This window comes from Furipterus horrens, unplaced genomic scaffold, assembly GCF_987537825.1.
Source record: "Furipterus horrens unplaced genomic scaffold, mFurHor1.1.pri manual_scaffold_13, whole genome shotgun sequence".
NCBI classification, from domain to species: Eukaryota; Metazoa; Chordata; class Mammalia; order Chiroptera; family Furipteridae; genus Furipterus; species Furipterus horrens.
Genome location: NW_028327183.1, coordinates 17,269,187 through 17,281,754, shown reverse-complemented (window position 1 = coordinate 17,281,754; position 12,568 = coordinate 17,269,187).

Genomic DNA, 12,568 nt, shown 5'->3' with positions numbered 1-12,568 from the left:
GATGAGTTCCTTTAGCTTTACCTTGTCCAGGAAGCACTTCATCTGCCCTTCCATTCTAAATGATAGCTTTGCTGGATAGAGTAATCTTGGTTGTAAGTCCTTGCTTTTCATCACCTTGAATATTTCTTGCCAGTCCCTTCTTGCCTGATTTTGAGAAATCAGCTGAGAGTCTTATAGGCACCCCTTTGTAGGTAACTCTCTGCTTTTCTCTTACTACTTTTAAGATTCTCTCTTTGTCTTTAACCTTTGGCATTTTAATGATGATGTGTCTTGGTGTGGTCCTTTTGGGGTCTAGCTTGCTTGGGACTCTCTGTGCTCCCTGGACTTGTATGTCTATTTCCTTCACCAAATATGGGGAGTTTTCCTTCATTATTTTCTCACATAAGTTTTCAGTTTCTTCCTCTTCCTCTTCTCCTTCTGGCACCCCTGTGGTTTGGATGTTGGCAGGTTTAAAGTTGTCCCAGAGGTTCCTAAGCCTCTCCTCATGTTTTTCTATTCTTGTTTCCTCATTCTGTATTGGTCGACTGTTGTTTTCCTCCTTATGTTCCAAATCATTGATTTGAACCCCGGTTTCCTTCCCTTCGCCACTAGTTTTGTGTGGATTTTTCTTCGTTTCATTTAGCATAGCCTTCACTTCTTCCCTTATGCATTTTCCATACTTAAGCATATCTTTCAAGCCTGTGAGCATCTTTATCACCAGTACTTTGAACTCTGTATCTGTTAGGTTGGCTATCTCCTCGTCGCTTAGTTTTCCCATTGGAATCTTGATTGTTTTCCTCTTTTGGGCCATATTTCTCTGTCTCCTCATCTTGACAGGCTCCAGTGTTTGCTTGCCTCTGTGTCTTAGGTAGGACTGTCGCTCCTGTTACATTGTAAGGGGCAGAGCCTTAGGTTTTCTCATCAGTAGAGGGCAACCTGTTTCACCACGTTGTGGCACTGTATGTGGGGGAGGGGGTCTGAGAGGGATCAATGTCACTTGCTCTGCACTCACACCATTTTCAGGTACTTCTCCCACTTTGTATGGGACTGGTGCCTCTCTAGTTGTTGCCCTGGCTGTCGTTCCCAGAGTGGGTGGCCCTGTGGATGTTCTAGGACTGTGGGGGCCCTTTAAAGAAGTGGACTCTGCTGAGAGACCAGCTGTTTCCTCCTGCACTCCAACCCCCACTGGTTTTCACAGTCAGAAGCAATGAGGTTTTATTTTCCCTGGCACTGGGACCGTGAGTTGCGCAGTCTGGTCTGGTGCTGGGAGTGCTCCCCGGGTGTCCCTTCTGACTTCTTAAAATGTGTGACTGCGTTTTCTGGCAGCCTGCTGCTGCCACCACTGCTGCCGCCACCACACTGAGTCCTCTCCGCCTCTGCTCCTCCCCTCCTGTCTGGATGAGTATTTCTTTTTTATATCTTTGTTTGTTGGATTTCAGTGCAGCTCAGTTTTTTTGGAACTTCTGGTTGTCTCTAGTTTTGAGGTAGTTGTAATCCTTCTTAGTTGTAGAGAGAGATGCAGTGTGTCTGTCTAGGACTCCATCTTGGCCAGAAGTCGAAACTTTTTCAATTAAAAAAGTACCACCACTATTGGGAATCCTTGGTCTAGGGTTATGATTCCAGCCCCAAACCTGGAAAGACTGGTCCATCTCAAAGGGTCATGTACATGTTGTGGGTCTGTGAAGTAACTCACAGGCGACAAACATTGCAAGCTACTTAGCAGTTCTGTGGTGAAGTGAGGGTACTAAAGCTGCACGCTCTACCCAGTAGACTGGCTTGGACTGCAGTCTGGATGGAAGTAGGGAGGTTCTGGGACACTCCTGATAGCTATAGGTGTGACCTTAGAGGAACTTACTGGAAAGGCCCTTGGTCACCTCCAGTCAGAGGGCAACCTCCTCCCCTGCAGATGGAGGAACTCAGGCTCAACAGAATTGTGCAAGAATCATCTAATGAGCTATGTTCATGGTCATAAAAGGAGACTGTAAAGATTCAGGAATACGAGGTAGACACCAAGCAAAGGTTTCAGCTGGAAAGAGGGTGCTGTTTTCATGCTGATTGTAGGAAAGTCTGGGTCCTATAGGGATGAAAGGGGAACTCACATTACCTGACAGATACATTTTTCCCAACTTGCTATTATTTTTGATATAGTCAAGGTTTTAGACATCACCAGTGTTAGATACCATAGGGAAGCTGGTAGATTTAATGAAGCCTCCAGATGCCCCCTGAGAGATGATTACAGCTCTAATTAAAAATGGAAGATGGCAGAGAAAAATCCCATGGGACTCTCCAAGCAGGTGACATTCATACATCTTCTTGAATAGACAAGATTTACTTTGTTCATGTCAGTCTGGGCTCTTTTCAGTAGTAAAGTTTAGTGTTGCCAAATTCTAATACATTATGATACTTAATGTGGTTCAAAGATTAGGAAATATTTAAAATTATAAGGGACAGAAAAGTTTATAAGCCAAGCCAGACTTTCATTTTATTTTATTGCATATACCTGGAATATACCATCTCCATGATTACATATAGTCTAGAATACAAGAGAAATCACCTGAATAAATTGTCTTAGTGTCAAATTAGGCATGGAGAAGAACAGGGCGGAATAAATGTGACCAATGAGGATTAGGGCTCCACACTTAAAGAAGGCTTTAGGGACCAGGTTGGTGTAGCAAGTCAAAGTAGATAGAGGGACCACAAATCCAGGTAACCAAATGAGGTTTAAAACATTATGAAGACTTCTGGTCAAGATGGAGGCATAGGTAATCATACTTGACCTCTGTGCACAACTATAGCAAGAAATACAGCTACACTACAAGAAAATATCACGCGGAATTGTCAGAAAATCAAGCTGTGTGGAAGTCAGAAAACCAAGGGTTTAAAGAAGCAACATTCATTCAGATGGGTAGGAGGCACAGAGATGTGGAGTGGCACAGAGAGGAGCAGAGATAAGAATGGGTGGTCCCACATCCATGTGTGGTGGCTAAAAAATTAGAGGGATGCCCCAAGAGCAAGGGATCCCAGCCCCAGTTCAGACCACCCAGTCCAGGGTCCCAGTACCAGGAAGATAAGTTCCCATAACTTCTGGCTATAAAAACCAGTCGGCATTGGGGCAGCAGAAGAAACTGCATCCTCTTAAAAGGCCCACAACAAACTTAGGACTCACACAGACCCACCCCCTCTGAGACTCAGCACCAGGCCAACAGCTGTAAGGGCACCAGTGGCATACGGGGAAAAAGTGAAGTGCAAGTGGGGAGACAATTCTTTCCTCCTGGGCAAAACTCCAGAGACCAGGCAGTGGCATTGTTCCCTCTGCAAGCCTTCCCCCACAAGGAGTAACAGAGTGGTGACATGGGTGGCCCTGCCCTGGCAGTTACCTAAGGCTCTGCCCCATACAACTTAACAAGTGTGCTAAGGCAGAGAGTCAACGCAGCTCTACCTAATACACAGAAACAAACACAGGGAGGCTGTCAAAATGAGGAGACAAAGAAATATGGCCCAAATAAAAGAAAAGAACAAAACTCCAGAAAAAGAATTGAATGAAAAGCAAATAAGCAAAACACTGGCTATCAGGATGCTCCAGGAACTCATCAAGTACTTCAATGCCATAAAAAAGACCCAGGCAGAAATGAAGGTTGCATTAAGTGAAATAAAGAAGAATATACAGGGAACCAACAATGAAGGGGATAAAGCAGAGATTCAACTCAACAATTTGGAACACAAGGAAGGAAAAAAGCATTCAGTCAGAATAGCAGGAAGAAAAAATAATTTTAAAAAATCAGGAGAGGCTTAGAAACCTCTGGGACATCTTTAAATGTACCAACACCCAAATCATAGGGGTGCTAGAAGGAAAAGAGGAAGGGCAAGAAATGGAAAACTTATTTGAAAAAGTCGTCGTCGTCGTCGGCAGCCGTCCGTCTCGAGAGACGATGATGTAGCTTCTTAAGAGTCTATCTGCACCGCCGAGAATGGCTGTGCAGTTCGACTCGGGAGTGACACGGTATCTGTCTCCTCCCGTGTTAAATCGACATCTTGCGATGACGCTGGAGTGTCCTCTCCAGTGAAGCTGAAGCTACAGAGCCTGGGCAGGGTGATATGGAGGGTCTGCTGTTGCCCATGCAGCAGACCCCCCCTCTCTTCGCAGCTGAAGGGTCCAAGGGAAAGACGGAGTCAATACAGCTTGGCTTCAGGTGTGCCACAGGAGTTGCCGGTGTTGACTACAACGTCAAACCGCCTTAGGGACTCCGGCTCCGGATTTTCTGTCGGGGTTTACTCCCTTAGCCTTTCCCCTGAAGAGGTATGCCGCAAGGCAGCGGAGGTTTTTTGGAGTCAGAGTTTTCCTTCTCTGATGTGCCCTGACTGGAAGATCGAACCAGCGACACTTAGCTCGCAGGCCGACGCTCAATCCACTGAGCCAAATCAGCCAGGGGTGGTTTGAAAAAGTAATGAAAGAAAATTTCCCTAATTTGGTGAAGAAAATAGACATACAAGTCCAGGAAGCGCTAAAATGGACCCAAAGAAGACCGCACCAAAACACATCATAATTAAAATGCTAAAGGTTAAAGATAAAGAGATAATCTTAAAGACAGCAAGTGAAAAGAAGAGAGTTACTTACAAAGAGGTTTCCATAAGACTATCAGCTGATTTCTCAAAAGAAACTTTGCAGGCAAGAAGGGACTGGCAAGAAGTATTCTAGGTGATGAAAAGCAAGGACCTACAACCAAGATTACTCTATCCAACAAAGCTAACATTTAGAATGGAAGGGCAGATAAACTGCTTCCCAGACAAGGTAAAACTAAAGGATTTCATCATTACCAAGCCATTATTATATAAAATGCTGAAGGGAATTATACAAGAAAAAGAAGATCAAAATGATGCACATTAAAATGGCAATAAATTCACAACTATTAATAATTGAATTCAAATAACAAACTAAGCAAACAAGTGGAACAGGAACAGAATCATAAATATGGAGATCATTTGGAGAGCTATCAGCTGGGAGGAATATGGGGAAGAATGGGGGAAAAGGTGCAGGGATTAAGAAGCATAATTGGTAGGAACAAAATAGACAGGAGGATATTAAGAACAGTATAGGTAATGGAGTAGCCAAAGAACTTACATGCATGACCCATAGACATGAACTAAGGCAAGGGATTGCTGGAAGGAATGGGGTTTCTGGGTGGACAGGAGCAAAGGGGAAAAATTGGGACAACTGTTATAGCATAATCAATAAATATATTTTAAAAAATTATCAAGTAGGTCTTCAAGGTCAAGGCAGTCAAATGTATAGGCTCGGGAGATCAGAATACTGAGACACCAGTTTCAGAAGACAGAACTACTAATGGGAGCTTGTCTTATCACAAGGAAACTGATCTTCTAATCTCTATAGTCTAATCTCTACAGTGCTGGCCAATCAGTGGAGAGTCTTGGACCTCCATAGGTTCTGAAAGGGAGGTCTTAACATGTAATCTCCATAGTGGAGGTGCAGGGGTGGGGTATAGCCAGAGAGAAGCAACAGCAGGTCCCAAGAGACTAACCCGCAAGAACCTGATAATTTAATAATGATAATCAAGTCTTTTATTAATGACTGGCAAGATTTGGAGATCCCCTCCAAATTTAAGGGTAAAGAAATACTCCTGAACCTAAGCCATGGTTGTTTTGAGGCTGGTGGTACCCAACGTCTTCTCCAGCCTCCATTCCTCCCCAAATCCTACACACAATCCACAAAATTTCTGCACATGATTTGCAAACAGGCCATGTTTCCCATCCTGAGAATATCTTGCTCTTCTCCGTCAATAGCTACCTGAAATGTCTCCTTGAGACCCCTGCTCCTTACTCTCTACCTGCCAAGTGTAGTGCACATAATTCTTTTTTAATTATATTGGTAATTACTTTTCTATTTAATTATCTCTCCTATGGGGAAGAAGGTACTTTGGGCTCAGGAACCATTTGCTTGAGTTTAAGAGTACTGTGTGCCCTGCCACAAAGTATATGTTAAATAAATGTTTTGTAGAGGAGAAAAAGGAAAGAAGGTAGGTAGGGACGTTAAAGAAGCAGTAAGAACCACTAACCAGGCAGACAGCCTGGGAGAGACCACCTCGGGGAATCACATCCCTGCAGCCAGCAAAAGCATTTCAGTGGCTGCAGGGATGTGATTCCCACGGCACTTACTGGCAGAACCCCAGGGAATCCCTCTTTCTTGGCCTCGCTGGTGACTTACCTTCCTGGAAGGCCAGCACACAGCTCTGTGCTGGCGACACTCCTGCAGAGCCGGCCAGCAGCTCTGCCAGAGGGCTCCGAGCATCCCAGAGGCTGGACCTTGCTACGTCCTGTCACCATCCTACCACTTTCCTCTGAGGCCTCTGAAATGTGGCATTATTAAATTTGGTCATTATTAATAATGATCAAAAATCATCCACCTCATTTTGGGTGAATTGCTTTTATCTATTTGCTGTCCTCATCAGATGAGAGAGTGTGCAGAGCTGGATCCTCCTCGTTCAGAAATTCCCAATATATAGCTTTTGAAAGTGCTTCTTAATTCTCAAAATATTACCTGCTGTTGACAAAGATTATTGTAGCTGACAACCCTGAGTATATCCATCAGGATTTTTCAGGCCCATGGAACTTGACAACACAGATCTTGTCTACTTTCCACATAACTTCGCAAACCAATAATTCAGTATTCAGGAGATTCAACAGAGCATTCAGCACATATCCCCGACTGCTGTTAGGAATCAGTTCTATAGATGTAGAAGCTATTCAAAGAAAGGGCTTTTAAGCTCGTTGTTGAACATGGTAACATAATATCTTGTAATCACAGAGTTAAAGAATGTTTGAACTAGAAGGCATCTTAAAGACTCACTGGTCTGAGGATACTGAAGAGCCCAGCTGGAGAGGGTGAGTAACTTGCCCAGGGACACACAGCTAGTGAGTGGTGGAATGTGGCTGCCACCAAATGTGATGGCCTTAAACCACCTTCATGCTGCATAGTATTGATGGTCTGTATAAATATATGGTAATACAGAGACACACACATATACACACGTAAAGGATAAAGTCTTCCATCACACAGCCTGAATTGTCTGCAGAAGCTGACAGCCCTACTAAAACAATAACCCATTTAAATCTAGGGCAGGAGCAGGCCCAGAGCCTTACCAGCCCCCCAGAACACAGAACATTGTTTCCATCCAAACCTTGCACTGAAAGGGAAGCCTGTCAGCTGGCAATGACCTCGTGAGACAACTTTGGGGAGAGCAAAGAGCCAACAAGAGAAAGGCCTCATTCTCAGTGCAAACAGGAAAAGGAAAGAGAAAAAGAAAGCTCTGTCTCCACACAAGGTTTGCTGGGCTGGCTATGAACTGTTCCAGTACGTTCCGTCAAATAGCCGCCTTCATAGAATCAAGCCAAGCGCGAACAGCGGGTCTGGGATGCCTGCTCCGGGGACGCACGCGGGCCAGCTCGCACACGGTCTTGCCCTCTTGCACCCTGGGAGAGCACTTATATGGGCTTCATGAGGCTAAGTAATAAACACTTTGTCTTCACCCTGCTATTTATGGGTTGCTTGGGGCATCCTGTTCTCTCCACTGCCCTCACCTGAACAGACGGCTCCCACAGACCCTGCGTTTAATAGGGACAACAGTAAATGGGAAAGGCTGCATGTGCCCCACGTGTGCCTGTTTTCCTGGCCACCAGCGCTAATTGCAGAGAAAGGTCAATCTGCATCCATGCACCTATTCTCTGCTCCCTCCCGTGAGGTTAAACCCATTCTCCTTTCCCCCAGCTCCTCATTTTCTTCCTTTCAGACATCTCTCTCAGACATCTCTCTCAGATAGCCTTCCCTATTTTACCACTGCCAGGGATTCTTTCATTCTTCAGTGATGGATCAACCATCTCAGAAAACAAGAACAACTCTGAAACCTGCAAAGCCCCAGCTGTGACCTCCAGCAGAGGTTCCGGGGAGTCTCTGGACAACCATGCACACGCAGGGGTAAGGAGCTGATCCGGGTCCTACCTGTTGCTGACTTCCAGGTTCACTTAGAAGCCTTGTGCTTCCCCCATACACATTGTGTTTGGGTTGCAAAGGGGAGAGATGCACATTTGAAAGCAGGAAGTGCGTCCAGGCCAACAGACGTCTGAAAGCTGCACAGGAAGACGCTAGAAGTGTCGTCCACTGGATGCAGGACGAGGGCCAGTGGCTTTGGTCAGTTTTAGGGCCCTCTTCCCTCAGCTCCTTTGGGGGTGGCAGGGCTCCCAAAGCTGATGGGTCCTGCATGAAGAGAGTGAGTCAGGGCTGCATCCTGTCCACCTGCGAGCCATCACTCAAGCCTGGAGCCCCGCCCCCTCTCAGCCTTGTCTTCATCTTGGGCGAAGCGGTCACTCCCTGAAAACAGACAAGACAGACAAGGATGCGTTAACTCAGCTTCTCCCCACAGAACGCAGTTCGCCATTGCAGCACTGATTAAATACAGGACATTATCTCACCATAATGCCCTCCTGGCGGCGTTCCCAGGAAAATTCTAACTAATCATAAAAATAGAAAGAAAAACGCAACCTAAATTCCATTCCTCGTCTTAAATGAGTGATGTGTTCACTTTTATTTATTTTTCTGGAAGCAAGGCGGGAAAAGAAAATGAATTTTAGGGCTTAGAAAAACAAGCTACTAATAGTACTAAGTAGAGCCGGGCTGTGGTGCAGACAGCGGGATGCAGCCGGCATGGCCGGGGTGAGTCCCGCTCTGCTCCGGGCTATAAAATTCAAGTTTTAAACTGGAGCACCCAGGATGGGGGAGGGAGGAGGTGGTTGTGGGGCCAGGTGTGCACACACGCACAAGCACACATACCCACACAAGCTAGGGGCTCCATGGCACTCTCATGGCCCAGCAGGCACATGGTCTCCCAATCCTCACTTGAAGCAATGAAAGGAAGCCTGTCAGTGGGCAATGACCTCATGAGACAACTTTCTCTAACACCATTCTTTCTAGAGACTCAGGCATGGTTTCTATATTCCCTGCCTGGAAGAGTTTTTCTTGGAGCTTCACCTCGATAATTCCTCCTCACCCTTCAGAGATCAGAAGAAATGACACATCCTTCAGGAAGCCGTCTCCAAGAGCCCCGATCTGACTCCAGTCCTGGTGCTGGGGTTCTAAACCATCTCTTCACAGCAACCATGTGGCTGCAATGAATTCACTCATTGGTGGTTCAAGGGCTGGCCCCTTCCTTAGATCTAAAAATGTGTTTGTCCACTACTGTGCTTTGTAGGTACCTGGTACATAATAGCTGCTCAATAAATGGCTGTGTGGGATGAGTGCTGAAGGCCTGGCCTGGATGTGAATGGCACCTGATGTTGCTTTGGTAGGTCCCAAGCCAAGAAGCAACAAGCAAATGTGGAAGCAGATCAGTGTGGGTCAACAACACTTAGTATCGTGCCCCTCCCAAATAAGTTCTGCTATGTCCTTCTGGGAAGTCCTCGTGGATAAACCATGGGAGAGTTCAAAATGCAGAAAACCAGCTTTTGAGATGCTCTGGTGATGTTACATGGTATGAAAAGAAAAGAAAGGACACACCCCACACCCCTCCCGCCTCTACCTGCCCCCGCTCTGGCTTCAGAATCCCTGGGCTGCCATCCCCCATCATCGCTAGGGCTGCAGTAATGGGCGCTGCTACTTGATGGCAAAGTTCTAGCTGGGCTAATTAAGCATACTGAGCTAATAACCTTCCATTTTGGGACCAGTATTATTCATAATTTAATGTATTGCTGCTGAAACATTAACCTTTCGACAACTGGCATGTTGCCCACAGCAGCCCAAGTGCTGACCATCTTTCAGTAAAATGAGTATTATTGTTAAAACAGGTATAAATCATTCATGGCTGCAGCTTTTGTGTCAGACCCTCCGTGAAAATAAGCAGTAAGCTGGGTAATTTATTTACCTTTTGGTGATTATTTTTTATGATTTTATGATCATATTCAATGATTCATAAACACTGGCCTGGTGCCATTTTGTAATCATTTCATGTTTTAAATATGGTGTGGCTGTTCTGCTTTTCATCTTTAAAAATTTCAGGATTGATACCGGGCAACTTGATCCAGACACAAATGCAATTTCATTTGAAAGAAAGGGGTGCAGGGCGGGGGGGTGGAGGGAGTCCCAACCCCATTCATTTTAACAAAACCATTTTCAACAGAGCTGTTTGGAGCTTCCACTTGTTACAGCTTTGCACTCAGTGCAGCAAACTTTCTTTGAAGTTTAACACACAGAGGGTGCCTTGAAATCTGAATAAAAGCACAGGAAAACAGTTAACAAGCTTCTGGTTGGAAAGATGATGGGAAGGAGCCGAAGGGTGGAGGGAGGCCTGGAAACTCTGGCCTTGGGCCAAGAAGGTTGGAAGCCACAAGTCTCACATCCAGCACCTGGTTGGAGAATGTGATTATATCCCCTGGGGTTCTGGAAACTTTACTGCCAGCCTGCCTGCTCCTGCTGCCGGCGCCGGGTTTGGGCTCCCATAACGGTTCCAGAAAGTAGCTTTTTCTCCTTATGACAGTGAGCAGAAGCTGGAAGCCAGGAGGAGGGCAGGTCTTTCATGGCCCGTGAGCTCAGGAGACTGCCCTATGCTCCACAGCTTCTCACAGTCCCCTTCCCGTTTCTCAGTCCAGTAAAAACATGGCACTCCTAGTTTGGCACTCTGACGGAGCAAGGACGCACGGCTGGGAGAAGGGAGGAAATGTGACGATATGTGACGAAATGTGACATTGTGCTAAAACTCCTCTTCAAGGCAACAGCGTCCTGGGGAGCAAGTTTGCTCCTGGAGCCTGTTTTCACTTCAGGTGTGCTGGGACAGGGGGGGGACTCAGCCAGAGAAGACAGGTGCCATCACCCCAAACTTGGCGATGAGGTCTCCCAGTGCAGCTGCAAGTATGTATGCAGCCACATCCATAGGGGAAGCCCAGGCAGGCAAGGGGACGATAATAGACGTATGACATTCCGGGGTCAGTTTGAACCAAATAGCTCTCTGAGAGGTCATTTGCTGTCTTTCCTACCTTCAGTTTTTAAGTTCCCATTTATAGCTTTCATGCTTTTCTTTATCTTGATGGTCTGGTTTTAGGATTGACTTGGATACACACAAAGATATATATTATATATGAGTGTAGGTATGCATATACACACACATATGTGTGTATAAAGTTATTATGATTATATATAAAATTAAAATATTTTTCCTTATACAATGCAGTGACATTAATCACATTTACAATGTTACAGAACTCTCACCCCATTTCCAAAATTTTTCATCCCCCCAAAAAGAAACTCTATACCAATTAAGCATTACCTTCCCTCTGCTCCCAGCCCCTGGAAATCTCTAATCTAATTTCAGTCTCTATGGATTTGACTATTCTGGATATTTTATGTAAGTAGAATCATACAATATTTGTCTTTTTGTGTCTGCCTTATTTCATGGAGCACGATGCTTCCAAGGCTCACACATGTCGTGGCAGGTCTCAGAACCCCGTTCCTTTCCAGAGCTGAATGACATTCTGCTGTGTGGATTTACCATATTTGTTTACCCACTCATCTCTTGGTGGACAGTTGGGTTGTTTATACCTTCTGGCTGTTGGGAATAATGCTGCTGTGAACAGTGGTGTATGAGAATCTGAGTTCCTGATATATAAGGGACTAATATTTTTTGATCACCATTTTTTTTCATAAAAGGTCATTGCGCATTCTATACACTGATCTAACTTTATCTTGGATTCTCTGCTTGCTAGTTTGGCAGTGCTGGCCTGGGCACAAGGGGCAAAGCCGTTCACGCCTGGGAATTACTTTCTGGCCATCCTGTCAATACTGCCAGCTCACAGGACTTCTTGCAGTCACCTTCTGACATCGTCAAGGCTGGCACATGCTGTGAACTCTGCACAGGCAGCTTCCATTCTCTGTATCGGGCCTGATAAAACAGGCTGCTTCTCAGGTATGATAAAGAACAAATTAGGAAACAGAATAACCTGGCACGAGTGAAATTCCCTTTCAATCATGTCAGCCACAGCAGATGCCATAAAATTTGATGTTATGGATTTATTTCCTAATACAAAGTCTAGAGGGAAAACAGCATAAGAGCTGAAATGTGAATTGGACATGTCTATAGAGTGTGAATTGGATTCAAGACAAAATATTGTGAATGGTTAATAGGGTCAGTCCAAGTATATTTGCTGAAATAATCTCTTGGATATGCAAATATTCTGAGGACTCCACTGTCAAATATCTATTGTATCCTCTTATCTATGTGTTCACAGAACTGCTACATGTTGTAACAAATGAAAAATGTGAGTTTAAAAAAATAATGTCACCCTAAAATAATAGTTTACTTTGAATAGTAATTTTTGGTGTCAGGATTTAAAAATTTTTGTCATACATTGGACAGCCAGGTTCTTAAAAATAGCATTATTTGGAAATATGAAGAGATAAGCATTGTGTGTCCTGTTCTGAGCAGAAACAGATGTGGAGAGGGGCTGGGGAGGGAGCAGGAACAGATCCCAAGCTCTTCTTGATCTAGGTCCCTTCATCTGCCATTAGCACCTGCCACGCTTGGTCTTATCCCTG